The sequence below is a fragment of the Acanthopagrus latus genome, chromosome 13 (assembly GCF_904848185.1).
Source record: "Acanthopagrus latus isolate v.2019 chromosome 13, fAcaLat1.1, whole genome shotgun sequence".
Classification (NCBI taxonomy): Eukaryota; Metazoa; Chordata; class Actinopteri; order Spariformes; family Sparidae; genus Acanthopagrus; species Acanthopagrus latus.
In genome coordinates this window covers 4,913,831-4,941,049 of record NC_051051.1, presented here as the reverse complement: position 1 = coordinate 4,941,049, position 27,219 = coordinate 4,913,831, and the positions used below count along the sequence as shown (strand labels likewise).

The 27,219-nt window shown below is 40.6% G+C and overlaps 1 long non-coding RNA gene across 1 annotated transcript; it reads right to left on the bottom strand.

Moving 5' to 3' along the window:
- Positions 1-27,219, bottom strand: LOC119031510. The gene is made up of 3 exons (XR_005078623.1): positions 27,098-27,219; positions 10,169-10,310; positions 1-899 (listed from the first exon to the last, which is right to left on the bottom strand). It is a non-coding gene; the product is annotated as an uncharacterized LOC119031510 (long non-coding RNA).

Genomic DNA, 27,219 nt, shown 5'->3' with positions numbered 1-27,219 from the left:
GCACAGTCACGAAAAACAAACAGAAATAGATATAATCTTAATCTCCTTTGTTCTAACACATTAACATCCCCTGGGAGTTTACAACTTGTTCTAAGCCTTTTGTAGTGGAGGTTTGCTTTACAGCTCAGTGCGGCTTATACAGAGTACACATGCTCACGTCAACACCACGTTAAAAACCCACGCCGGTGAGTTCAAATTGAGACACCTTTAAATTTGTAAATCATAGTTATGGAAATAGTGAAGCCTCAGTTCTGTGTTAGAACAACTGGTTTATCTGATATGTATGAATACACTGATACTCAGGATCAATGATCAGTGTTATTGATGTCTATACAGAAAGACTCAACTCAAAATCTGAAGGAACCAGATTAGAGATGACGTTCTCTTACAGATCAAGTGACTAGATTGAGTTCCAAAACATAGAGACATCCTAAAATCAGTTCAAACTGAGGGACATGTTGCTGCTCTTGTTTCACTGTCTGGTTATTTGCTTTCTATAACGTCCCGCTGGATTTTCTGGCAGCAGCCACGGTGTGACAAATGTTTTTTGCCCATGTACACCTCTTCCATTTGTTCATCTCATGTGCAAGACTCTGTAGTTTCCTCTCGTCCTCAAAAAGCAGGCGGTTAAAGTCATGTACAGCTTCAGTCATCTGTGTTAAAGCTCAGTGCTTCACTTAGTTGTGACTACAGAATCTTCTCTTCTAGTCCTTTGTATTATGTGGTTAGTGTGTGCGTGACTGTCTCGCGTGCTCCAGGTTCCAAAGTTGCCTTTGTTTTCTTAAAGCGTTCGACCTCCACAGTGCTGATGGGCTCGAGCAATAGATTCCACTATTACATTTGTGATATTTTTTCCATTTTGATGAATGTCAAGCTCCGTCTGGGTGTCATTGCTGCCACTGGTGAAGCACAAGGAGATTCACCTTCAGAAATATTTCAAGATAAAAATCTAACTAGTGATGTGGATTTTGAAAAATTACTTCACCAACACTGTCACAGCCTATCAAGTGTTAAACAGAAAAGTTAAGCAGAAACCATAAAAAAAGCTAAAGAAAAAAAAAAAAAAGAACTAAAGCCTGCTTTAGGCTTACTTTTTTTTTTCTTTTTTTAAGATGATATGCCATGTTGTGTGTTGGGCTGTGATAAGAAAACTGCTGCGATCAAAGTTTAGACTCGACTCTTCCTGTCACCCTCATCGTCCAAAATGCCGCCGCACAGACGACTTCTGACGAGCCAAGTGAATCTTCAGTAAGTTAGGCCAGGCAGCATCCACGAGGTGGGCGCGTTCCAAGTGGCAATTAAAGGGGGGTGTTTTGATTTCCCGTCTTGTAAGTCTTATAGTCCATTAAAACCAAAAAACACATTGGTAGTAGAGTAAAATATATTATGTCCCTCATGCACCGAAAATAATGGATTAAGAAGCATTTTCAACCAATGATAATTTGGTTGGACCAAAGTAGAAGTAAATTATGTATAAAGTACAACCAGCCAATCAACCAACTGTCCTGAAGACAAGGTATAAATGCCCCAATTGATACCTTGTTGATCATTTGCATCCCTATGGGTGGGGTAAACACCAAATAAATTAGTATTTGTCTGTGCAGTCACAAAATATATTTCATCAGAGAGGTAAATGTGTAGCCAGTGTTTTCCACACTCACTCAGGCTGCTTGCTTGAAGCTCTCTGAGGTCCCGAGATCATCTCACTCATGCTGTTCCATCTCTGAGAGGGCCGGGTGTGCCCCTGTGCGCTTGGCATAGTTTTCCTCACAAAATGTAAACACCTGCATCACTGCTGTGCTCCCTCTAATTAAAACTCTGTCTGTCTAATGAGAGCCGTGCCTGTCAGGGCCCTCCACACACTCAATAAATCACAGCTCTTCAGGCCCGCTTTATCCCGACCGTACGGAGAGGGAGTGCACGCATCTCCCAGATATATGCAACTCAGACGCTCTCCCCATGCGCTCCCGTTTGTTCTCGCCGTTCTCTGGGAGGATTCATTGTCTTCTCTGCTACATCTGCTGAGTCATAACGCGGGCAATGCAGGGTGGCAGCTCAAACTAAATCTTCTCTGTTGGTGGCCATGGTTACTAAATATGATTTCCCCAGACCTGAGACTCAACGAGACAGCTCACGTAACCAAACTATAACTGTCCACTTTAAGGTACGCTATGTAAGAATTATGTAGAACAGCGTGCCCTTCACTTTCGGTGATTGGTGACAAATCTTAATCAAAACAAAGGACGGGCTCCGCACCCTTCGCAAAACACATGGAGCCAAATAAAGGCGATCATTTCTCAAATGGTTCGGCGCTGCACAAGTCATTTACAGTTCACTGAGTGCCCACCATACATTAGTAATTGTTGTTGACAGTGCATCAGAGAGTTGTGGGTTTAAGTCAATGCTCATTTTTTGTGGTGTAGTTTGTGGTGGAGTGTTGTGATGTTGTGCATTAGGTAAGATGTTTTTCTATTACACCATTACAAATATAGATTCAGCTCTTTAAAAGCAAGTGCAAAAAAAGAACGTGGCTAATTGAGCCAGACTGTGTTGGTACAAGTTGTATAATTGCAAATCCAATCAAGGCTCACAGAAGAGAATGTGTGCAGAGAACATGGTTTTCCCCCTGTTCCTAGTAGATGTGGCGATTGCCTGCAAAATTCCATTCCAGGCCTCTGCTTCGGATAAGGCAGTTAGGGAAAGTTAACGTTATCACCACAGCAGATAAACGTCTGCTGCTGTCGGACTAAAAAGCAGTTTTACACTCGATTAGGTGTTTCTTTGTCTTATTGTTTTTAAGTGCAAACAATAAGTGCAGAGCATAATGAAAGTAGTACTCTCTTGAACACTGAAAGTGCAAACAGAGACTGAGCACATTTTTCTTCGAGCTACTCTGCCCCAACCTGAGATATTCTAGGCTATAGTTTGCACTGTCACTCACAGAAGTGATGCCACGTTCCAGCCTTTTAAGCTCCTAACCAGGGACAGCTGCTTGTAAAACTTTTGCCCCTCTGTGGGACTTGAGAAGTGAGCAAGTCTGCAGGACAACATTCATTGTTTCCAAGGCATTTGTCAACGTGCCTGGCACGGTTGATTGGTAGTAGAGAGCTGTGGTGGTTCTGTAGGTGTCTTCATATAGTGACATGTTAGCTGTGGTGTACTGCACTATTTTCTCCCAGCGCTTACATATTGTCTGCGTGCTGTCTGTCATTTTTATAGCTTCCACCGGGCACCCAAAATGCAGCCAGGCAAACGAATAAGAGTGGCAGAGGATTGATTACAGTTTCAACAGACTTCATTGTCCAAAATTGCATCAATGCATTGAAAAACAATCTTCACTAGGAGTTTAATAATCTCAAATGACTCCAGACATCTTTTTCTGCATTATCTTCTGGAAGAAAATATAATTTCATATTGGTGCGTATCAGACACGGATACCAATACGCTTGCTGATAGGTCATTATTGACTGATAAAACTGGCCTGTGTGAGGTGACCCTCCGTGCAATCAGTAAGCAGTCTTTGATTAATGCTACTTGGAGAGCTTCGTCGACACTGGACGTATTCAATATCCGGTTTTGAGATGCCTGAACACTAACGGGAAGACTGAAGCTGCTGATGCGTTACTGCCATGCTGCTTTCACTGTGCCCCTTCTGTAGACGTGGTCTCGGACGAATTAAAAGCACAGAATGACTACAAGCCAGAAGGGGTGAATGAGCGATCACTATGGAAATACTGCACATTAAGACTGGGGAACATGTCCGGCCAAGGACAAGCAGTGAAACATGTGGCAAATGGAATCGTTTAAATTTTCAGAAGTACACCATTATAAATAAATTACTCAGGGAGGAAAAAAAAGACAGGGAGATGCAGAAGAATCGAGAGCACCGTATTCTTTGACTCCCGGGGTCTGAATTTCTGTCACTCTGTGAGACACTTACAGGACGGATCATGAATGAATTAGCAGATGTTTTCACCGTTTTTCAATGGTGCACTTTTCATTTTGACCCCGATGAAACATAGCTCACACTGAGATGACATTCACTTGCATTATGCAGTGATGAATGTGGTAAGAACTGCAATTCCTCAGTCTCAGATGGTACCAAATTAGTTAATTCAGTGGTAGCAGCAGAGAAACCCTGGAAACACATGTCGGTCTCAGAATTAGAGATAAAAATGTAGAACATCCTTACAGACACATTACCCCATTACTGAAAACTACTACAATGATGTCATGGCTAAGCTAGGTGGCCAATATAGCTTCACCTTTTACGGATCCCTTCTTGCCTGCAGGCCATAAAGATAAAACATCACTGAGCTGACCAAATTTAACAGCTCGTTTAGATTCTACAGATTCAAAACGCTGCTCACCCTATTTTCAGCATTAAAATTCAGTCAAAACTGATGACATGAAGGCGTCTCAGCTATTGTTAACGACATACATATCTGTCAAAAGAGTATGACAAGAAACTTTGTACACTGCATTGTTCCTGACAGCATGAATTCAAACTCGAAAAAGAGCATTATCTCCCTTATAGTCAGCTATTTGGACACCAACAACACAGCTGATAAGATAACCAGAATAACAGAACAGAGTGAGCTCAAGAAAACAACCGAGGACTGTCTCACTATCCATCACCGTTTGCATTTTGCCTTTTTCTGACATATGTAAGTACACAGCTGCTTTTTTTAAAGAGAGGAAGTGAGTTCACCTGGGATACAGAGCACAAAGTATTCAGGGAAATGAAAGACCTCATAACCAAAGGGCCTGTACAGTTTGAAAATAATCAACCCCAGGAAAGAGCCAAGGCTCCGAGTTGATACATCAAAACAGCTTAGGCGCAGGCTTACTGCAAGATGGCAATTAGTTATGCATCCAAATCACCGACTGACAGTTAAGTCAACTTTGCACAGGCTGGAAAAGAGCTTTATGCTTTCTTGTTTTTTTTTTTTTTCAAACACATTTTCACCATCTATGTTTAAGTCTACCTCATCGTCGTGGAGAGAAACCAACAGACACTCGACTCTGTCATGTGGAAACTAATCAAAGTAGCCTCCTCGGCCTCGAGGGTGATTATTTAAGGGTACGACTTCACAATCATACACACATCTGCACTGTAGTAACAGATGTGTACAGAAAAGCAATCTTTGTTCTGTGTCAAGTTTGAGCTTCTTTCAATTACAAATGAAAAGCCAACAGTGTATTGAGACAGGAGCTAATTCTGCTGTGTCCTACTTTGAGTCAAATGTTCTTTTTTCCCCCCCAAGAAAAAAAAACACACTGAAAGCCATACTGCTGCCTCGACTGGCTTCCCTTTATCATTCTAAAATACACGTGGATGATGACTTTTTTCGTGCCGTGACTTCATCAAGCCAAAATTATTGGGAGTGCAAGTCATATCAAACAACCCAAAGCTGACAGATGTGAAGATGAAGAGATCATTATATGAATTTGCCTCCCACTCTCCCTGGAAGTGGTAATGAAGAGGCAGCGAGCTGTTATGGAAAAGCCAAAAGAGTACTCAATAAAAATCGATAATTAGTTGTGTGATGAAGTCATGTGTGAAAAAAACTGAAGTAACATGTGCTTTTGAACTTAATGTTCTGTTCCTTCTTCTACCACGGGGTAAAATATGTCAACGCAATTTAAGTTCTAATTATACATGATTGATTTCCACTCAAATCAGTTGTGTTGTATATGCATAAGCACTTGTTATTAGTGGTGCAATGATTAGTACATTAATACATTAGCTGATGAACACAATAACTAATTTTGATTGAGGCAGGAATATCAAATATTGGAAATGCTTTCATCATGCCAAATTAGAGTGTCAGCCTGTCTTGTTGGTGCTAAAGTTCCTTTGGTGAAAATTATTTGTTTACTAAAAAACTAAATCCTGAATCTAAGGACTTTCAGCCCCAGCCCCAACCAGCTTCTACCCATAGCCCACTGCAATTATACTCAAACACAAACAACAGCATAAATAAAGGGGTCTTGCTGTGTCTCTGGACAAAAAACTGAGGCCAGAGGGTCACAGGAATATGCCTGTCAATCACACAGCGTGGTGTTCAGCCCAGATTGGGTTTAATAAAGCCCAGTGACTCATGTACTGAATGGGATACGACTCCAGTGGTGCATCTGTTATGGATTACCAGGCTTTGTTCCAAGAGTATACTCAGCTAGGGACTTTGTTGGATAAAACAATTTGGTGTAAGCATGCTTTAAAAATCACCAAAACATCTCTGGCCTGCAGATAACAACAGCACAGTAGAGAGAAGATCCAGTCATATACAGTGTGGAAATGCTTTTAAATTAACCATAACCCTATACATTTCTTACAGAATTCATCTAGGAATTTGTTGACAAATAAATAATCAATTATTAATCATATAGCAGTTGATATGTTTGTTTGATTAAACATGTAGAAGGTCAGGGCTGTCCACAGGGTGTCTGTGCATGATCTATTCTATTCCATATTCTATTTTCAGTCACAGGTAACATTGTGCTAATGTTTCCCCACAAACTCTGGTAATGATGGTTCAATGCTTGCTGTACTGCAGGTACTTCTCTTACAAAATATCCTAGTTGTGTCACTGAGTCCTAATTAATCAAAGAGTCTGGCAGTAGAATATCAAAAATCCGACTTAATCCTACTTTGACGAACGACCCACAAGTGGCCCTAATGACTCTGAAACTCAAGTGTAAGGACATTCCCACACAGAGTTTAAAAAACAGTTAGTTAGAACTGAAGAAGTCTCTTGGATTAGAGGTGAAACGTCTTCAAAAATCAAAAACCCGACTCGTTTGGAGGGTGGATAATAACCACAAAAGTCAATAGGCCCCATGTATATTAGAGAATGTTACTGAAGAGCCTGGTGGAAGAGGATATGATGGACGAGTATGAATGGGGAGATAGAAAACTCCCTGTCACCATTATCCTGTCCACAATAATGTCGATTACATTATCATGAAAATACGCTTAAAACTCAGGAAAGGGAACTAAAACATATTGGAATTACTTGACACTGGTTCAGAAACAAATGGTTATATTACATTACAGGAGTGGCACACATCTTTTTTTATGAGCATACGTTTTGGAGATAAATACTTAAAAACTCACAATTCATCAAGCCTCCATGCAGAAATCATAGATAATTAAATGGTGGGCATCTTCATGTCATTCTTTCATGGGGGAATCCACAGTATTCAAATACATCAGGAAATCAATAAAGGGACTGTACATTATTGAGCTAGACAGCTGTTTAAGTCACTGATGTGAAGACATTAACCATCCTCCTGATTCATGATGATTCCGATAATGGACTCCTGGAGTAGTTCTATCCTGATTAGTAATACAATCTTATAACTTCCCGTCTCTGTGAACATCTGTTCAGAATCGACGCAAGGTCCCACTTTCAATATTACTGCGTAGACGTTTAGGTAAAGCTCCTTTAGGTGAACTGCAGCTGTTTCACTGTGCTGCAAAGCATGAAAAATAATGGAAAATGCTTTGCTTTGCCTAATCCGCCTGGTACTTTACGGAAACACCAGCAGTTCAATTGATGGCAAAAGGTTTTTGTTACAACTCCTGCTGAGTGGATCCTGTCTTTCCTAACACTGTTATACATTCATGCAAAGCTAGAGTTGGTATAGTAAAGTTATTATTTCTTTCTTTGCTTTGAGTGCTTGAGGTCACTCTTCTGAATCAGTGCTGCACAAATATGATACTTACACATCGCACAAGAACATGAATGATACCTGTCAAGGTGACTGATGATTTGTAAAGTAAAATTACTTTTCACAGTTAAGCCGTGGCAGTCGGTGTTTATGTCGTTTTGTGTTTTTCCATATTTCCCCCCCTCTTCTCTCCACCACCTGCTCCTTCCCTGTGTGTGTGTCTGAGTCCGTGGGCGTGGCTGCTGGTTCCTGCCGCAGCGGAGAGACGCACCTGCAAGTCATCATCTTAATGCTCCTGCTGTATCATCCCGGTCTCTTCATCACTCTGGTCTCCAGATTGTTCTATCCCTGTATGGTGACTATATCTCGAGTTTTTCTTGTGTTGCTACATTTGTGTTCTTGCTTTTGGGAAAAGCCTGCAATGTTCTATCAGGATTTACAAAGAAATGTAAAGCTTGCACAAGCCAATGAACACAGCAGGTGGTAGTTTCAAAGGTCTCAAAATCTGCAGTTCTTTTGACAACCAGCCGAAATACAACAACAACAACAACAACATCATCAACAACAACAACGAGTGCAGCATGCCCTCATCGCACTCATAATGCCTTGCTTCTGCACCTTGGTAGAGCTAAAGCTGTTGTGTGGGCAATTAGTTTTTATTTATTTACTTTATAGTTTGAAAGGGAGACAACACACTTGCAATTCAAGGTCCTCAAGGGTTCAGAGAGGAGAGAAAAAGTCCACCATTTACTTCACAAAAAAAAATCAAAATCAAAATCAAATTATTAACTCATCAGCTTTGCTCACTACATCTTAGCCTTTCTAACCCTTGTGTGTGCATAAACTTCATGTTAGGAACTCTTTTCAAAATATAACTATGTGAAATCGGTTATCTTATCGATATCGAACATGACATGAAGTAGGTTATTACGAATTAATATATTGAGTAAAAAAAAAATCCATATCATGCATGCCTACTGATAGCTGCAGTTTTAGATTGCTTGATGATACTCTGACATCAATAAAAATTGACATAATAGAAGGTTTAAACATTGGAATAATTGGCAGTGTGCATTTAATGGCACTGATGGAAATAATGGACAGTATACAGATAGACTCATGTAAGGGTTTGGGGGGTTAGTGTCAGGTTAGCGATTGGTTGCTCAGAGCCCAGGACTGCGATCCCCTGACGTGTTGTCACTGTTAAAGTTTTTCCTGACAAAGTGCGTACTCTGTGCTTGCTCTGCCTCGTTTAGCATTCCCAGGAGCACTATGACTAGTTTACTACGAGGTTACACTTCCATCTGCTTCCAGAGCTGCTTCTCCCAATGCAGTGAACAGAGAAATATCAGAGGGAAGGCTGAGATGAAAGACAGACTGAAAGGTGGAGTCGGGCGATGTAAACCTCTGTTCTTTGACTGTATGTCTGTATTGTGTAAAGGCTTTTTTCTCTGGTGCATACGTCAGAAAATGTTTCAAACGAGGACTGAAGTGCATAGGTCAACCCAGGTGTGAATGTGAAAGTGTTTTAACATAACAACCCTTTTCACACGTTGGAAAGACTGTTACCTGGCGAGAAGGAGACCTGACAGAGAATCATCTTTAGCCCTGACTTCAAGTACTTTCCAGCAAACAGCCATGTCTGACTTAGTACTTTCACTAAGAAAAAAAAAAAAGACATTGTATACTGTATGATATTGACAAACTGTTCCAGAAAGAAAGGAAGGGATGAGGCTGCCTCCAATGTGTCCCCCACGGGAGAGGAAAGTCAAACAGCAGTTACGAAATAATGAGAATCTAACAATGAAGATATCTGACAATGGTTGTGCTGCTGATATCTACAGTGGGAAATATATTGACGAATCCTACAGACAACTCAATGACTGGCAAGTCGATGCCCTTCTCCCCTGTAATACACTAACATTTATGAAGATTGAAGTCAAAAACATATTTGCCTCTACACTGCTTTGTGAACGATTCACAGAATTTTGATCTATCTATTTGTTTTTCCAGCAATAGCTTGATGACGACAGATGTACTATTAGTGTCCCAATTAGCGCCACTAGTACGATCAGTGAACCTAGATTTTCACCTTACATCTGAAAGATGCTTCTTACCCACCACAAAACAGAGCCCAGTTTTCTTGTTATGGTGGATATTGAAAATACTGAACATGAAGGAAAAAGGTCAGAAGCAAAAAACAGCAGCCCCTGGGGAGCAAAACAAGATTTTGATGGTGCCTCCATCTCAATCCCACACTCTGCGAGGAAGAAAGGACTAAACAATGTATGAGCACACTTAAGGAAAAGAAAATATCGCAGTTTTCACAACATCATGGTGTCTGATATTACATATTAGTTGTTATTCAATCATAAAGGCCCTTAAAGAAATTAGAACAGAATGTTTTCATGGTTAAATCTGGACTGCCAACTGCCAACCCTGTCCCTCACTGCACTCGGCCAAAAGGTCAGGCTGTCTGTGCAGGACTCACCTCTCCCGGTGGAATATAAAAAGTTCTTGTTTTGTGTGCCTGTTTTCTGTTTCCAAGGTCATCAACCCCTGCAGCAGTCTACCTTCTTCCTCCATGGGCCACATGTGCTGTATTCACCCCCACCTTGCACTGCGTTCCCTGCCTGTTACAGAAAGTTTAGTTTATGATTTGATTTCTGTGAAGTACATTTGAATGCACAAACATCTGGGTATGTGATTTTAAGCATGTCATTCGAAAAAAAGAAAGAAAAAAAAACTTTAGCTCCCATGTGCAGATATTTAGAAATACTGGAATAACTGCAGAAATGAAAACATCACCTGGATGACATTACTTTCCCCCACACAACATATTATAGTGGAACATTATATGATTTGTGGGAGATGTGGCATCCACTCTAGTCTGTCTGTGAAAAAACATTTTTAAAAACAGTGTGTTTTTTGCTCACGCTCACAATTTTCCTGTCTGGGACTTTCAAATGTTGTCAAAGATATTCATAATGCATTGTCCCAGTCAAACTACCTCACCTTGTCACAAGAGAATGGAGACATTGTGATGCGACCTGCAGTTCAGCCTGTTTCAGAGTCCCACAGCTTGTGTGACATGTGACAAAATAAATCCCACAGCACTTCTTTCAAGAGAGCCATATAAATAGATTTATAGAGGAGAAAGAAGATTGCCTGATGATTGCCTGATGGGATGTTAACATCAGGTAGACAAGGGATTTATTGTACCGGGGAGATTTCACCGTGGACCTCACAAGATAGCAGATATACAGTTTGTTTTCTCTATGAGCTACAAAGCGAAGCTGCCAATGTCGTTTTCTCCAACTGTACTTTGGAAAGACACAATGAATCAGTCGTCACTGTCCCTTAGCTCAATCTGAGCTGTCACAGTCTATGAAAGAGTAAATGAGTTATGGGAACAAAAGCAAGAGCAAGTATTGTGAAAGCAATCATCGCTGGCCAAAGAACCATCTCTTGAAAAGGGGCTTTAGGAGGGAGTGATGTGTTGCTTTACAGTCTCAAATATAGAGAGACTAAAAGTAAACCTATTATATAAACTCACACTTTCTTTGGTTAAGTTTATTCTAGGATGAAATGACTAACAGGAGTCAGAGAGTTGTTGCTGCGTGACCAAAGCAAGATGGCAACAGGGTGTTGTTCCAAATGGATAAAACAAAACGACCTGAACAATATATCGATCAGCCCCAACATTAAAACCACTGACAAGTGACATGACTAACACTGATCATCTCATCACAATATAATATTCTGCTGGGAAACCTTGGCTGGTGGCATTCATGTGGATGCCGCTTGACATACACCACCCATCTGAACACTGTTGTGGACCAAGTACACTCCCCTCATCACAACAACGCTACAAGGTGGCAGTGGACCCCCCAGCAGGACAATGTGCCCTGACACACAGCAAACACTGCTCAGGAACAGCTCGCAGAACATAATAAAAGGCCCAAGGTGTCACCCGGGCCTCCTAATTCACCATATCCCACTCTGATAGAGCATCTGTAAGATGTGCTGGAGAAAGTCTGATCCATGGAGGCCCCACCCCCCAACATATAGGACCCAGAGGATCCACTACAAAACGCCCTGGTGCCAGAGTCCTCAGGACACCCTCAGAGGTCTTTAAGGCCATGTCTTGACAGGTCAGAGCTGTCTTGGCTGTACGAGAGGAACTTTCACAACATTAAGTAGGTGGTTGTAATGTTGTGGCTGATCTGTATATCTCTGTACAACTTCAAAACCTCTATGAGAAAATAAAGTCATAATTCAGCAAATGGATCCATCCAATGGCCCCAAATACAGCTATGGTTAAATTCATGTACTTTAACTAACATTGCAATAACTAGGACTTCAGTGGAGAAGCTGAATTAATGAAATGATATATGAGCTCCCTGTTATGAACACATACATGTTCTGGTCCATGCATATATGGAAATCCAAGGATTTGCTCATGTACACTAAGAGATCCTGACAGTAATTTATGTCACGATCCAAAAACCTCAGCATGCATGTACCTCAACCTTACGATCACAGGAGCTATGGCTGAAGGGAAAAAATGGGCAATGGGGTCCCAGTGAAAAATCCTCACCCCTCCGGCAAGTAACCCATGGAAATGCCCCAAACGCTGTACGGATTCAAACATATCAGGGATTATTAAGAGACCTGAGAACAAGGTCAAAGACTTGCCGAAGAACACAGAGCAAGTTAAACTTAACTTCCACTTCATCCCCGAGGCTCTGAAAATACTTAGGAGATAGTTGAGGCAGGCTCTGTTGAAAGCTCCCCCGCCGGCACGCAAAGCTTTACTTTTGATGTTAATTCCTTGAAAGCTGTTTCTTTAGCTGGGGATTAGTGCATGAAGAGCTAGGCTTACCATGCTCTGGCTAATAAAGATGAAACATCTAACACAGGTACTCGTACATACGCTCGCCTGGGAACAGTGCCTATAAAGTTGCCTTAATTATAGAGAACTCACTTCGCTTCAGTAAGTATAAGAATAGGACGACATTTGTACTTTGAAAATACTGTGGTATTAAATGCTGGCAATCCTTTGTATTTGCAGTAAAATAATGAGTATATAGGCACATCACTTCCTCGGCTCATGCGATCAAAGCCGCCTGCTTCATAGTAACGCTTTCAGCCTCCCCAGCTTAGGTCTCTCCGCAAAAAGACTGACAATTATGAAGTGTGTCCATTACAGCTGCTGATTAGCCTCCATGTCTGTTCTGGCTTGAGCGACTGTTGTAGCTAATGATTCTGTGGCAGCGTGCATAGCAAAACCGACACCACAATTCATCTGCTCGGCCAAAATCTCCATGATTAATAGGTGTTTCACAAGAACATTCGCCCCTTTGAATATTTGAAATGGTTCTCCCCCATCACTGAGTCCTCTGCTTTGACAGTTTAAGAAGTAAATTAATCAGTCCAATCACTACATCCATCCTGCTTTCAAGTACAATGAATGGCTTTCCCTTCATCACTTACTTGGCCATTTTCCAATAACTAATACCGGGATGATTCATTCCAGTGACCTTTATTTACTAAAGTAAAGGTATTGATCATCACAGTACACATATTGACAGGAAGACAATAATCGCTAATTACCTCAATAAGCTTTATCACCTGCACTGTGCATTAAATATACTATACTGTAACCTCAGATCAAATCCTTTTATCAAACTTTGCATAGTTGCAGGACCATCCTAATCTTTGATCACAAACGTGGCTGTTTGTTCATTCTCTGGTCATTTGTGTCCTGTGACTCCCTCTATTTAAAAAAGGTATATTTTGATTATGGATGAATCTGTGACCCTATGTGCTCCCACGAGGACGTGCATTAATATACTCGTCGTCACGGTTGTCAACTCGCATACGGTTATATTACAAGGAAAGGAAGGCATGATTACCTTGAAGCCAACAAGGGCTGTAAGAGAATGGTAAATCTTATCCATCTAATCTATAATGATATGGCTAGAAAACACATTTGCCCCACTTGTCATCACGGGTAATTGTTTTTTCAGCTAAAAGACAGCAAAAAGACTCAAGAAAAGGGTCACTGAAATTCCTGTCAAGTCGTAAATTGAAAAAAGCTGGTAATTAAACCATTAATTTCCTTGTTTCATGGGTCTAAATTGCCTCATTGGCAAACATTCCTTTAGAGTTTAACAGTCTATGTTGTAATTACTGATTGTCAACAATATTGTCCCAAATTTGTCTCTCTGGGAAACAAATTCAACGTCAAGTATCCCCTCGCATTTCACCGCTGCTGAACGCTCACGCACACTTTAGAAAAAGGTGATTCACCTGTGTATAGATGACATTAGTGTCCGTTTCCCGAGGGGCGCCAAAGAATAATATAAATCACCTCTCTGTCGCAGTGAATGTGCTCTTTGGTGCAAATTCACCATGGAAGTCAGATACATTTAGCTGGTTCACTTAGTGCCGAGAGCCAAATTTCAGACTGAACTACTCCACTCTGTTTCCTGGAACCAAGCCTCCAGCAGTCATTGCAGTTATAATCTTGACACAAACATCAATCTTTAACCCTTTCTGGAACATATTCAGGAACCATATGCATGTGAGACATTTAGAAAAAAGGACTGTATTTTTTTCGTGCATTGTCTGGAGGGTGATGGCTTATTTTTTCTTTTAACACCTCTAGACTGGGAAACCAAATGTTGCCCATTAGTGCATCAGGGGCATACATCACTTCACATAAACCCAGGCGCAAACAAAACACACTGAAATGGAAAAATGCAAAGAGCTGTAGATTTAATGCCTAGGGACGTCGATGGCAGCGGGGTGGATACTCAAAAATATAGCGAGGTAAGATATGTGGTGCATGATGGGATACATCAAATCCTCAATCTATTTTGATTTAGCCTCAGGACTATCAAGTGCCGGTGATGTATCTCGCCTTTCACCCCAAACCCACTGTTCATTCAAATGCTCCTGATTTACAGTGACACTAGAAGAACGGAATAGAGGACTTGGTGTCACCGAAAACTTCTTGGGCATTCGGTGCACTCATTAAGGATGTGAATGTTCAAATAAAACTCAAGAGATTGATCCAAGTCTGTTATTGCCTAAATAAAAGTATGCTTCTTAGATTTAAGTTGTGTACACAGATAATATGGCTCTGTCACACGTAATGAACTTTCCCGCTGCATGTGTAAAACTGATAAGGGGGACAAAATATCAAATGGCTTGGATTTGCTTGAAAACATTTATATAAATCTAGTTTTTTACACTGCAAAGTAAAGTACAGCTGACATAATTTTGGGGCATTTTTAATTATTTTATTTTTTTTCAATGGTATAAAACTCATTGCTATGAATTGCATCACATGAGAATTCAATTCTTACACCCGGGCAAAAACAAGGGGAGAGAAGTGCATTACTCGGTGATGTCATCAGATAAGTTGGCATTGAGAGGCACTATGAAAACAGTAGGGATGAAGGTAGCTCGTATTACTCCGACATGTCATCAGCACATAGGTAGAAGGGATTCTCAATGCATTTTTTTCCATCAGGTGCCAAAGCAGATTTGGAACTAAAAGACTGATTAAGGGGAAAATATTTGTCCTATTAAACTAGGCTGAACACCTCAGGTCAAGTCCTTTGATAGACAACAGAGAACAAAATCATGTGCAGTATATTTTCCCCTCAAGATTTCCCCTCAGTATGATTAATGTATGGTGTTATTTTTCAAAAGGATGAGTAATATAGCACGTCACGTTATTTAATAGCTCTAAAGAGAGCAGCGGTCCCTTAAATGTTGAGGGAACGGGCTTCTGATTTAACGATTGCCATGGCCCAATCCCACATGGACAGTATAATGTGCATAATTATTAACCATTCACTGAATTTTCCCCCCTTCCCACCTGTTAGATGCTCCTTAACCGAGTGTCTAACCTTAAGTTCCCCTGGAAAATGAAATGAATTCATATGACCATTAAATATGCCGGCAATTTAGCTGCTACAGTTCCATCCCGGCCGTCTCCCATGCAAGTAAACAAGTATAATGAACTGGGTCCAAACCAGGGCCGTTTTCTCCAGCCATTAAATTATTCAATGAACAATTTATTGTTGTGCAGGCAGCCTGGAACTTTGTGTTTAACTGGTACATCAGCACATTTACTGTTGCTGACTTAAAGACAGAATTATGTTGTTGTTTTTTGGGGGTTTTTTTTTTGGCCCGGCTTGTGTGTGATAGTGTGTGTGTTTATTTTTTTGTTTCTGAAGCGGAGTATGTTAAATTACCTAGCTTAATTAGCCTCGAATTACTGTAAAGGACTTAAATAACATTATTGGCCAAACTGACCTGCATCCATTAAAAATGCTCATTGATTTTATTGGACAGCACCTAGTGTCACATCACGCATACATTAGCCGCTAAAAGGGTAGCTTCCACTTGCCAACAATTCACAGCGAGCGTAGCTCGTTGTTGGAGGACATCAAATTAAAAACTACAGCTTTGGATACATAGACGTGTAATAATTTCTCTTTATCCAGTTTTTTTTTTAGTCAACAGTTGACCGAGTGCAGTTTCAGACTGTAAAAACAAATACCTCAAGTAGCTAATCATTCATTCACACATTACTAAATGAAAACCTCACTTTTTTTTTTCAAGCATCTTACAAGAAGTATCACCAGAGATAATTAATTTTAATGACAGTCTTATACTTGGGCATTACCTCATTAAGTACACTTTGTTTTATGTGATAACTGTGGAATGACTGCTGAGATGGCAGATGATTGAGCACCTTTTTCTGTTAATTGCAGCGGTGTTTTTAAACGCTGCACAACGGATTGGACTTGTTGAGGAGATTAATGTTTTCTTATCTAACCTAGTCCCTGGGCTGTTGTGTTGGAACCGAGTTATTAATAGCGTCGCTATTGATGAACTGTCAACTGCTCAGCACTCGGCAGATGGACACGTGTACTTGATAACATGTTTTCGAGGCTAGGGGCCATGTTCCATTTACAGAGCTGGGGGGATAGTAGTGTATGCGCTGTATCATGTCTGACAGCGGCATCCACACTAATTTAGAGTTAACACATGTTGTTCATTACTGCTATGATGCATGTTGTTTTATTAGATTAATACCCCAGAACCACACAGCGGTGCGTGTCCCTCTTAAACTGATGTTCAAGTGTGCATAGATGCATTTCTTTAACAGAGATCGCCGCTTTTGTGGAAAAAAGAGACAACAGAAAGGCCGGAGAATTAAACTAAGCGAGCCACCTTACCAGCTTTAACACTTTTATCCCTGTAGTGGTGCCCAATCAGGATAAGTGCTTTATATCGATTCAGCAGTCTGCTTCAGCCCCTGCTTTTGATTTCCCCCATTAGGTCAACAGAGAAGGTGAACCTATTATCAGCATGCTTCATCTCGATAACCACCATTTGTTTATTTCGCTTGTTGATACCGATTACTCCTGCATCGCCTTGTGTGTGTATGTGCATGTGCAAGTAAAAAAAAAAAGAAAAAGTGAACTGAAGAGGCTTCTTCAGTTCCCTCAAAATGTGACATTTAAGATGTGCACTTGATGTACAAGATTCATGAGTCGCGCTCATCCGTCTCTGATATTGAGTATTAAGTCCCTTAATGCTAAAAAACGAAACGAAACGGGAGTGAGTAATTTGAAATGAGGACTGTTACGAAGGGGTTGAATTATAATCTCACGAGGAGACCGTAGATAATCCTCTGTACGTCAGTTCATGAAAAATCGAAGGCCCTGAATTTTGAGCTTCAGTCAAACCGCAGCTTACATTCTGCAATTATACAAAAAAAAAGTTTGATAGGGTTTTTTTTTTGTGTGTGCAAACTTCAGATATTCAATGGCTGCTGTAAAATTGTAAACATCTTTACTGCCAAAGTAATATTTGACAAAAATGTATAGATAATGTATCTTATATACCTGGATAGGAACTCAGAAAATGACCCAGCGTGACTGTTTGTAGCTCAGGGGCAGAGCCAGCGTATTGTTATCGGATTTGATTCCCCTGTTCTGCATGTTGAAGTGTCCGTCGGCAAGATACTGATGCCCAAACTGCTCCTGATGTGCTGGTCGGCACCTTGCATGGCAGCAACCACCATTAGTGTATGAGTGTATGTATGAATTACTGTAATGTGCTTAAATGTAAATGCACGCAAGTGGCCTGTTAATTGCCTCACACACTGTAAATGCCACTTTTTGTTTTCTTACCTGCCCAAATCCTTAATATGAAAAACAAACATTCGATATTGGCTGCACTGATATTAAGCAGTATATTCCAGCATTTAATGGATAATAAAAAAAATCCCTACGCGGCAGAGACAATATTAAAGAAAACTACACCGAAAATACCATCTGAATAGGGTTTCAGACCATTAAAAACAATATCGGATGTCATTGTGTGCTGAAAACTCCTCAGTGTTGTACCCAGGTATCCATATTAGCCTAAAAATGAAAACCCCTGACTTATTTATTACTGACCATTTCCAGCTAACTCGAATAAAAATGTTGTGGCTTTAGGAGTAGCACATACGGCTACACAAAAGCAGGATTAAAATTATCAGAACATATCCTGTCCAGGGATAAAGATCAACAATCAAGACTATCCTGATATCCTCTGCAGTCTGCCACAGCTCCATGTCTTCTCGCTCCGGGGGAAAACTGCAGTGTGTCATCCAGCTGAGAGGGTCATTGCTTGCCAGTTGCTCTCCACTGAGCAGTCGCCTAATGCCAGAGCAAAGAGGAGGGCAGGGAGGATTGCCTCCGACACTGCCCACCCAGGCAATCAACTGTTGGAGGATTTGTGGGAGGTGGAATTAGTCCATCTCCACTGGCTCCGGCTGCCGCTTCTGCAGCCTCTTCCCAATACCTGTCCGCCTACTCAGCTAGCCCTCCAACCTGAACTACATCTCTCAACTGACTGCCTCCATACAGGCCCTACATGCTGAATGATCTTTTCTGTTTATCCACCCGAAACTAGTTGCACGACAGCATTTCTGCGTTACATTGCTGTCGTCTTTCCAGAGAGAAAAGCTTCACAGTTTCATGGATATTAGGGATTCAATTTAAGCTTCTCTATTTCTTTTTTTTTAACAAAAGTCTGTCTATATTAAACTTTGTTGTGTCCTATAGGTTTCAGTATCTTCTGCTCCAGTGGTTCAAACCTTTTTTTTTTTTTTTGCCTGACGTACTCCCACAGCCCTGTCAGATGTGCTCAAGCAACCCTTCACTGAAACCACCAATTATGTTTCAGTGTGTTAATTTGGATTTTTCTCAAACTGGATGTTATTTAATGCTATTTATATAAAAGTGTAACAGTAATGTTTTCACACAAGCCGTAGCTTTCACTGGAATTTGTTTTTTCCTCAGGATGTTTAGTCATTCACACTCCTCTATCTGTTTAACAACTTATCCATTCATTTTTGTTTCTCAGATGCAGGATGCAGGATGCAGCGTGTGGTGTTGCCATCAGTGCAGTTTGTATTTCCCTTTTCATGGTTGTGTGTAAACTCTATCTCCAAGCTGATCATTGTAAACTGTAACATTACATACCATTTCAACATTAATACATTTTAAATGCTACATTTTCTCTGTCTCAAATCAGTGCATGTATTTTTTCTTATGACCTGTAGTTAGACGAGTCAGTGGAAAATCTCTGATGTGCTCCATGCACACGCTAAGTGGGCAAGCAGAACAATGGCTTTTGTATAGCACATTAGTAACTGCAGACAGGGGGTTGTCAATATTTTTTTAATTCAATTCCTGGACTGGAAATCTGGATGGAAAAAGAGCAAGATGAATGCCTTTCCCTCCCTTCTACAACTACTGTCTTGCACTGGAACGCGGCCAACCGCTCCACTGAAGCTCCAGTTTCCCAACGACGAGACACTGTTGTTAAACTAAGTGCCTCCTCACTGTAAAGACTGTACATCAATGGGAAGCAGTGCCTTCATAAAAAACGAAAAAAATGGACATTCTTAGCTCAGCAGAGTTTGTGAGAGTCCCGCACCTTTTGTTTGTACTTGGCTATACGCTCCATTTCAAAAAGAATAAAAATCCTTTCGTCAGCTTTCACTGGAAGTTCATGCGATACGTATGCACTTTTAAACACGGCGGTGGAGCAGTTTATCATATTATTCACCTACACTTCAAAAAAAAAAAAAAAAAATACAAAAGTCCTGCTGACAGCTAGCAATAAAAACTCTCCTTGTGCAGCAGGTTAGCCCCAGAGGTAGGGGACGCCGACTGATGACTGGGAGGTTTCTGTTTTGAATTCCTAGTAGGAGCAACTTGTGGGTGTACAAGGCTGGGAACTAGAGGATGTGTGATATTACATCTACGTTGCACAGAACCGCTATTGAGCCACTTTGAAGATTGCACTGAGGGCCAAACAGTTCCAACAGAGCTGCAGCGGAGGCGAATCCTGCTCCCTGACCTTTCCAATTAAACACATGTGTCAAATGGGCTATTTGTGCATACGTATATCTACAAGGGATGTTCCGATTACTGAGAGTAGATTAGCTAATGTAATGTTCATCCAGGCCTACAACTGAAAAAAAAAATATACTACTCTGGCAATCGGCCAGGAAAATGTGCCACTTTTTTTCTTTTTTTTTTTTCGTGCAAATTAATTTGCAAATTAAATTGCAAAAGAGTGGTAATTAATTTATATGTTACAGGCTTTACCTGAGGCATTGAACATTTATAAATTTAGATATTAATCCATTTTGGCATGTTTTGACATTGATAGATTTCAGCTAATTATAATTGGTTAGATGAGGCTCTCCTATAACTGCTCCAAATACAGAGAGGAGAACGGGAAGCGCCGGGAGAGGTAAGTTATATAAAATGGTACGCCGAGTGCATATAAGCTATCTGGTGTTACATATATCTAAATGATGCACACTTTAATGACTAATAAGGAATGTGACACAGCGAAATGCCAGTCGCCAGAGGGCGATTTAGTTTCGACAAATTTTGCCTTATAATTGTCAAGGTTTTGAATCACTGTGTTGAAAAATAGCACCGGTATGACACCGACACTAACAAGAACTGACGCCAAAATATTATTTATTTTGGCATGCGGCCACAAAAATTGTATTCCTACTTGTCTTTAATGCTTATGAGTGTTTTTCTGGAGCTGCGTACCTGTCCAAGTGTTAACAGAGTCAACAAGCGCTGTGTGATGTCATTGTTTCTTACTCCGAGTATTTTAATTGAATACAAATACTTGAGTCAACATTACTATGAAGTGCCACATCAACATTTTATTTTTTCCTTTTAATCAATTTCCCATAAGAGGATTGCTGAATCATGAGCACAAACTGTTTGTTATGTTGCAACAGCATTGTTTCCTGAGCTGAGTGTTACGTATGAAATCCTGCTGGGAAAGCAGGAAAGCTTTGGTGGAGGTATTTTAGTCAAGAGCTAGATCAGCTAATTACTGTTCCTGTCCCTGATCATTTAAAAATGATAAATGTCTAGTGGAATGAGCAATCTGGCACTGAGATTGTTAATACTTTGGAGTTTAGTTAAAAAGTGGGTTTTTTTTGCATTTATTTTAGATTTTGAATGTTTTATACGTGCCATATTTTTTTGGTTATGGTTGAGAAATGTTTGTTTTTTTCACCCCCCGAGTGAAAATACCATTTTAGCTTTGAAAGGGGATGGCTGATAAACTCTGTCCACATAATATTCATATTCCATTAGAAAAAGATTAGGCAGATGCTGACCTCTACAGGTATGATGTTGCCTTGCATTCTTGACAGACATCACTTCAAATTATGGAGCATATTAAGGGGGCTTGTATCAAAATCAAAAACTAAAATCAACTGTCATCATTTAAAAAAAACTCACAAAAAAATGTGTCCTCATTGTGCAAATATTTGGAGGTGTGTATGCCAGTATGTACTGTATAGATGCTGCAAGATAGGACGACACTAGCTCATTAAATTGTGCAAAATGATAAGCATGAGGTGCTGTTAGAAAATGCGGTCTCGCTGAGGCACTGATAGATAATGAAATGTCTCACTGGAGCCAAAATGTAGTGGCAGAGTAACGGGGAGGCAGACAGCTAAACCAAATAACCGGGCTATCAGCCTCTACTGACAAACAGCCACAAGCCTGACTGAACTGGGGAAAAATAGAGCAGTGGAGAAGACATGGTGGCAATGGAGCACAAAGTGGAGATGACAGCCTTTAGGACACAAGTGACAGCAATTGAGGGTAGACTGAGTGCAAGTGAGTGTCAGGCAGAGGGAAAAGCCATGCCGGTGCAACAAGCATTAATGGTGACTGGCACATGAGCTAAAGACGGACACAGGGGTCTCATTCAAGGGTCCTCTCAGGCTGCAACTTGCTGCTTAGTGGTCAACTGAGGAGTATATAATGATGTCTCACTGCACAGCTTCCTAAGCCTTATTTATTCGCAGAAAGTTTGCTTAAGCACTCTTTTCAGTACTGCCACCATACTGCCAGCTTTATAGTGAGGTCCAGCAGAGAGGTTTGGGTCAGGGGGAAGTTAACAGTGGTCATTTAATTCTTTAAAGTGCGAAATGAAAACAGATCGTTCCAACGCAAATCAAATCAAAATGTACTTAAACTGGAACTTGATCTGTGAGAGCGATTGCTCTGGGACTTTCTGCTATCGGGCCCTTCGGCATGTGCGCTACCACTCTCCAAAGTTTTCATATTAGAAAAGGAGCAACTCAAGAGTGTGTGACCTCATATTGAAAGACATATTGGTCCCAGACCAGTTCACAGAAATGACAAAGCTGTCACAACGACTTGACTTTATAAATAAAAATGGTCACACATTTCCCAACGCGATGGGAAATGAGATAATAAATCAGGGGCACATCCAGAGGTGGTAACAGAGGATCGTCTGAGTGAAAAAGAGCAGACAACCATTATAAAACCATCAACTGTAAAATAACCCCTACATCCTAAGACGCACACAGAGTAATACATCACATCTCTCATCACAAGGAAAAAATGAAAATGAAAAATGAGTCAGCTGCATGACTGATGTCTGATGGTATATGAAGCCACAGTGAAACTAGATTTGACAGGAAAGACCACTGAAACCCACTGACAGCCGTTTTTTGGGGGGATATTTTATGTATCATGTTAGATCATTTGATGCCAGATCAAAAGCAGTGATGGTAAATTCACTGTCGCCATCACTCACGTATATATTTGTCCACTCACTAATCAGTCAAAGATGGCGCCTTTCCCTTACACAAATAAAAAATGAAAATGAGAAATACTTGGTGGCAGCTGTTAATACACTGAGGTGGCCCACCCAAGTGAAGTCTATGTGTTGGAAACACTACGTCATGTTTACAGCGCACAGCTCCATGAACAGAAAATCAAAACCTGGGGGACCAATGACGACAGGGGCCACCACAAATATATAAATGTGTGCTAAACTCTGTGTTTCATCATATGATTTAAAGCTTATAGTGCAGAGTAAATGTAAGAATTAAGCTAAGAAATCCTCAATAGCATTAAATATAATGTTACACACATTAAATATTCAAAATTAAGCGACCAAGTTGCTCTGCTGGCTGATGCTGACCTTATCAAGCATACCAGGTGTCGACCAGACATGACCTGTGCCTAATTATACACGGTTTCTTTTTCATCTTCTACATCGGTATGAAATTCACTGTTGCTTAGTTACTTTCAGTCAAGGCAGGTCACCAACTCAGGGCTCTATTTAAAAATACACGACACGCTCAAAGTGGTAGGTCTCGGGCGATCAGACTATGTAGGCGGCTCAGAGCGCACCTGTGGTTTTGGTTTACTTAAGTGCACAAAAAGCAAGTGGGTTTAAGTATTATTAGCACCGCAGACGGGCATCATTGTGTGCTGAAAACACAGTTAAGGTCAGCATATCAAACAGCACAAACATTGTGCGGCCTTCTCCGTGAAGTAGAATGTAGTTCAGAGGGCGTGGTGAGCAATAAATATGCTCTCAGACAGTCACTATAATCCTCGTCTCATTGCTCTGAAACAGCTGTGCCAAACACGGCGATGCATGACAACAATGAGCTCAACAAATGAAGAATGTTCTTTTTCCAGGAAATCATACCTTGCTGTCTGGATGGTGCAGAGCGCGCCCACAATATGAACACACAGCACCACATATCTGCAGCCAAGGGGCAGATGGTGCGAGTTTGTTAATTAGTACATTGTTAATTGAAACGAGAAATACAACACAGTTAGATGAGCCCATTTATACGACCGCAGAATCCATTTCAAACCTTGAAAAAAAGGATCCTCTCTTCGAATTCGATGTCTGTGATACAACTGAGTTATAACAGACCCGTTTAATTTGTGCAGAGTTGATTTTGTAGCATTAAAGGCTGCAGAATTGTCAATAAATCTGTCCAGCGATCTTCACTTATAGATCAATTCACACGATTCCAGTTTTAAACACATACGGTTTCTTTTTGTCAATTTAATTGCACTCACTGGCTTGGTAGTGTTTAATTAAATGTGTTTATGGTTCGAGAATTACTGTGCATTTATTCGCCGTTGTTGCTGCCTCGTTTTGAATTAACTTTCCTCTAGTTTTTGGGCCTCGCCTCCCACTTGTGCACCGGCCACCAAAATACCACTAAAACCCAGGAAAATACCTGATTGGTCAGAGGAATTTTTTCATTTGGATATTGTGCAGCACAAAAATAAATAAATAAATAAATTTGGGACCCTTATGTTTTAGTGCCAGTACAACCCTGACCTCACATCGCCTTATAATAAAACTACACTAATCAGTCAGATATAAACTCTAACCCAAATTCAAGATAAAGGGAAAAGATACACAGCACGGATATGGGATCAGGAATTAGTATAATAAAAACTTGTTATGGTGCTCTGTCAGGCTATTGATTTTTTTTCTCATCAACTTATATCAGTCCATATATTTTAAGTTTCACTGTGCTGCTGTGTTTCAATTACTTTTTTGTTTAACTCACTGAGCGTTTGTTTTTGTTTTGCAGTGTATTTACAGCAGAGCTTATCTGCAAACTTGAGCATAAGCTCGTCGCCCCTCTAATCTTTTAAGATATGGTTTATCAGCCCGTTGTTCTATGCTATATGAATACAGCGCTTTTATCACAGCTGGGGCATCTCGCAGAATGCAGTTTTCTTCTGAGCCAACGGACGCTTTCCCTCTTATCGCCAGTTAACTGATACACTGAAGGGGTCAAAAACACATTGCTTATTATTTTAGATTTTAGATTCTCGCTTGACATAGAAAAACAACACAGAATGCAATACGAGGTTTGTCTTTGTTTGTTTCATATAGTCGACCAGGAGAGGGGAGAGGCACATTGTAAATATTAGTTTTAGGTCCTGAGAGCACCAGTGTATCAGAATATACAGTGAAGATACGGTCAAGACGTGATGGTGCAGTGCATTAACCCAATAATGCCATTACACTGGAGGCAGAACAATTTTGACTTCACCACAGTTTGCACTTGTCTGGTGATAATATGATGTGTCAGCTCTGGGATGACGAAAATAGAAATCCAGGAACTCCTTGTTAGACATTCTTATGATCTTTGATTAATGGCTGTGCAGTAACCATGATGCCACGAGGCAGGTCATGACAGTTATTACAGTCCTTGTTCAGTGTGCAGGAGGTGATTTTGTCCTATAAATGTGTGTGTCAGCAGTCCAATCTAACCATATCCTGTGTTAACTCTCAGTCGAGGATAAGACGGACTGGATGTGACAAGGACTGTAAAGATAATGGCTTAAATGTATCTTCTTTAACCAGCAGGAGACGCAGACAATATGGATACGCTGTGGTAAATTGACAAATCTCCCTCATTTTTTATAATATCCATACAACATCTCACAGTTGCACTTTCTCGCAATCTCTTCCCTCCAACATCGCGACACACATAGGCACCACTGCAGTGCCCATACAGCCCCGTCTCCTCTAATTCACTCACACTGCTGTCTTCCCGTCGCTTGTCTTATTCACTCTGCTTTGTGTTAGCTCGTTAAAAGGTGGAGCGCACGTCTAAAGCCTGAGGAATCTCAGACAACAGAGGGGAAAAAGGGTTTGACTATAGTTAGAAGTATTTGAACATAATTGCTGTAGTGCTTAACATAGAGAGCACAAGCCTCGTTATATTTTCCTTTTAAAAAAAAAGAAAATTTGACAACCTCAGTCTTGTGTCCATATCCCCACCCTAAACATGGTATAAAATATTTTTGTATTGAAGGTATCTTACTGAAGCTATGAATTCCAGTATAATGACAACATTGGCAACTTGGTGTTAAGGTTTTGAAAACAAGATGACAGGATATAGGAACTAAGAGTGAGCTTTATTTAACAAAGCTGAATGATACAAAAAGAGAGGAAAAAAAAGAGAAAAAGAGCTTAATCAAAGTGCAAATCAATGAAAACTTGAGGAACAGAAATCAGAAACATACCAAATGGGGAGACACTGGGTGGCATAATGCACACACACACACACACACACACACACACACACAATGAACTGACAAAGATATGAGGCAGAACAAAGACTATACACACACACACACACAATAACGAGGTGGGTGAGGTACAGTTGGAGTGAGGAGGGAAAAGGACATGTGAGGGAAAGGAACAGAAAAACACTGGAAGGAGGAACTGAAAAGCAAGACCCAACACATGAGGGCACCATTTCACAATTACACATGTAATAAGACAACACAGCATAATGAAAACTGGAGCTGTAACACTTAGTCATTATTTCTCCATTAGTTCTGATTATCTATCCAAAATGTCACAGTGGAAATGTTTTGTAAACGTATACCAATCGTACGTGGCAGCATTTGGTCAAAAGTGTCATGATTTTGGATTTTGCCACCTAGTCCTGGCAACAACGCAGTGCTTTTTTATATTCTGTATTACAATATAGTCCAGCCCTAGTGACCGCAGCATGCTTGGATAATAATTGCACAGCTTTTGATTGTTGGTGGTGTGCTCTGAATGATGACATAATAACAGGTCTGGGTTCAAAGAGGATGAGAAGATTAAAGGGGCCGACAATGCATAAAGCAGGTTGCTATATTTAACTACAGATCACATCGTGGAGTCAAATGTACTGGCAGATATTTAAAGAATTCAAAGAAGAGAAGATAGCTATATTTCAAATGTTCTGGGTCTAATGTTCTGCCTTTAAACTGCCCGGTCACTTCAAAGACACGTTTGCTAACCAGTAGCCATAAAGACAAAGCTAAAAACCAGGGTTAGCATAAAAGCTAACAAGCTAGAGTTATCAACAAGCTACATAGCTTGACTGCAACATCATACAGCGATATGTGCTACTGCGAGTGTTACTGTAACCGCCGCCATTGTGGTTAAAACATAGAATGAAACATACATCAAGCAGGGTCCTTACCTGTCCAGCAGAAAAGCCGCTAGCTCTGCGTCGCTCTTGACTCCTTACAAATCCTGCAGCTCCTCCAGCTCTGAAATGGCGCGCTGATATTTATCTGTGTTTTCTCTCTGGCTCGGTCCAAT